The sequence below is a fragment of the Echinococcus granulosus genome (assembly GCF_000524195.1).
Source record: "Echinococcus granulosus chromosome Unknown EG_S00200, whole genome shotgun sequence".
In the NCBI taxonomy this organism is placed as follows: Eukaryota; Metazoa; Platyhelminthes; class Cestoda; order Cyclophyllidea; family Taeniidae; genus Echinococcus; species Echinococcus granulosus.
The window spans coordinates 99388-102523 of NW_020170580.1; positions in this window are offsets into that span (position 1 = coordinate 99388).

Below are 3136 nucleotides of genomic sequence, written 5' to 3' on the forward strand. Positions count from 1 at the left end.
TCTTTTATAGTGGATGTTACCGTGTGAATTCTTGTTAATACCGCTACCACTGAGGCGGCATGCAAATTGGTCATGAGGTTCAACAGGAGGTTGTGCACAGAGATTCAGAGGTGCAGCTTCAGATTGCCATCCTGCAGTGAGATGTACTGTTGTTATCTTGATGCCGAATTTTAACTGTTTTGCAATCATTCAAACATGGCGTTTGACTGAGTGCTGTTTGATCTCTACGAGTGCTTTGGTGAGGCACTTGCTGTTAGTCACTAGGCTTGAAAACCGGCGGGTTTCGTCTGGTCTGGCCGTTGTAGTCGGCAATTAAACAGCTTGCTACCTGCATTTGAATTACAGTCTGTCAAATTCCACTGATAAAAGTGCCATTCCTTTGATGAGCGTGCACAGTGGAGAGAATGAGGAAATGCCATTCCCAATTACCTGTTGCAGATATTGTGTTCCTGTGTGGTTTTCGTGGTTTGCTATCACATGGTGTGGAGGTTGTTTAGCTAGTCGAATTAAGCACTTTATCAACGAACTTGTCCAACACTTCTCCTCCCTCGATTCAATCCCATTGATAAAGTGCTTAATTCGGCTTAATCTGTTTAAAATAAGCTGAACAAGTTTCCGACGTGTAGATTCTCATAGCATTATGTTGGCTCCCCATTACACGAGAATGCAGTAATCTCCCTTCTTCATTGCATTACTTTACGCAGTACGTTAGGGGGGTGTATTTCTTCGTATCATGAGTTTCTTAGTTGTCCCTTTTATCACCGGATCCTCTAAAGCCATATTGTCATCTTCATGTGCTTGAGTGCTTCCCACTTAAATGTCGACGAGAATATTCTTGAGAGAATGGTACCAGCGATACTAGAAATATTATTCGTCGTGACTTTAATCATGCCTTGGCTTGTGGAATCTAGTCACTTGTCAATTATGGAGCTTTCTCCAAAAAACGGTGTATCGAGCGGTAGATTGGGATTCTATCTGGGTCTTGGATGCATATGAATCGAACAGGTAATGATTACCAAAGCAAAATTACCGGCAATCTGTATTTTGCTAATTTTACTCCGATAAATAAACTACTCCTTATTGTGCGATTAAGTCGCCTTTGCCGCTTTGTACTTCAGCAAGGGTACTCGTCCACTCGCCGCGTGTGTGACGTAAGCGAAGCTTCAAATCTTCGTTCTATTTTGAATGTCAAACACAGGGTGATTCTGTTGCTATTAGCACTGACTCAATTATGGTGGCCAACATTGCAAAAGTTTCGAGGGTAGATCCTTAATTACAAATTATGCTCAAATTCACTATTCACGGTAGATGTCCCCCGCCTAAGATCGGTTGATCCATCATGTTTCTGTATGCACCTTATTATTGATGTTGAGGGTGTGAATAGTAGGTGGAACCTTGCAACCCTTTGACACTTGTATTTTCTTAGAAGGATACGAATACAATAAGTACATTGTGCTCAATAAACGAGTATTGTATTGCGCAAGTTGGGTTTTTTTTGATAGTAAAATTTGTCAGTTTCAAATTAAACTAAATTCTTAAACAATCGCCGTAGAAATAAGGTTTTTGATGTGTAAAACCTTAAAATAGCTGCAAAATAAAACTAGGATAATTGTGTTTGACGTTCACAATACCCCCTGCAGTGAGATGTACTGTTGTTATCTTGATGCCGAATTTTAACTGTTTTGCAATCATTCAAACATGGCGTTTGACTGAGTGCTGTTTGATCTCTACGAGTGCTTTGGTGAGGCACTTGCTGTTAGTCACTAGGCTTGAAAACCGGCGGGTTTCGTCTGGTCTGGCCGTTGTAGTCGGCAATTAAACAGCTTGCTACCTGCATTTGAATTACAGTCTGTCAAATTCCACTGATAAAAGTGCCATTCCTTTGATGAGCGTGCACAGTGGAGAGAATGAGGAAATGCCATTCCCAATTACCTGTTGCAGATATTGTGTTCCTGTGTGGTTTTCGTGGTTTGCTATCACATGGTGTGGAGGTTGTTTAGCTAGTCGAATTAAGCACTTTATCAACGAACTTGTCCAACACTTCTCCTCCCTCGATTCAATCCCATTGATAAAGTGCTTAATTCGGCTTAATCTGTTTAAAATAAGCTGAACAAGTTTCCGACGTGTAGATTCTCATAGCATTATGTTGGCTCCCCATTACACGAGAATGCAGTAATCTCCCTTCTTCATTGCATTACTTTACGCAGTACGTTAGGGGGGTGTATTTCTTCGTATCATGAGTTTCTTAGTTGTCCCTTTTATCACCGGATCCTCTAAAGCCATATTGTCATCTTCATGTGCTTGAGTGCTTCCCACTTAAATGTCGACGAGAATATTCTTGAGAGAATGGTACCAGCGATACTAGAAATATTATTCGTCGTGACTTTAATCATGCCTTGGCTTGTGGAATCTAGTCACTTGTCAATTATGGAGCTTTCTCCAAAAAACGGTGTATCGAGCGGTAGATTGGGATTCTATCTGGGTCTTGGATGCATATGAATCGAACAGGTAATGATTACCAAAGCAAAATTACCGGCAATCTGTATTTTGCTAATTTTACTCCGATAAATAAACTACTCCTTATTGTGCGATTAAGTCGCCTTTGCCGCTTTGTACTTCAGCAAGGGTACTCGTCCACTCGCCGCGTGTGTGACGTAAGCGAAGCTTCAAATCTTCGTTCTATTTTGAATGTCAAACACAGGGTGATTCTGTTGCTATTAGCACTGACTCAATTATGGTGGCCAACATTGCAAAAGTTTCGAGGGTAGATCCTTAATTACAAATTATGCTCAAATTCACTATTCACGGTAGATGTCCCCCGCCTAAGATCGGTTGATCCATCATGTTTCTGTATGCACCTTATTATTGATGTTGAGGGTGTGAATAGTAGGTGGAACCTTGCAACCCTTTGACACTTGTATTTTCTTAGAAGGATACGAATACAATAAGTACATTGTGCTCAATAAACGAGTATTGTATTGCGCAAGTTGGGTTTTTTTTGATAGTAAAATTTGTCAGTTTCAAATTAAACTAAATTCTTAAACAATCGCCGTAGAAATAAGGTTTTTGATGTGTAAAACCTTAAAATAGCTGCAAAATAAAACTAGGATAATTGTGTTTGACGTTCACAATACCC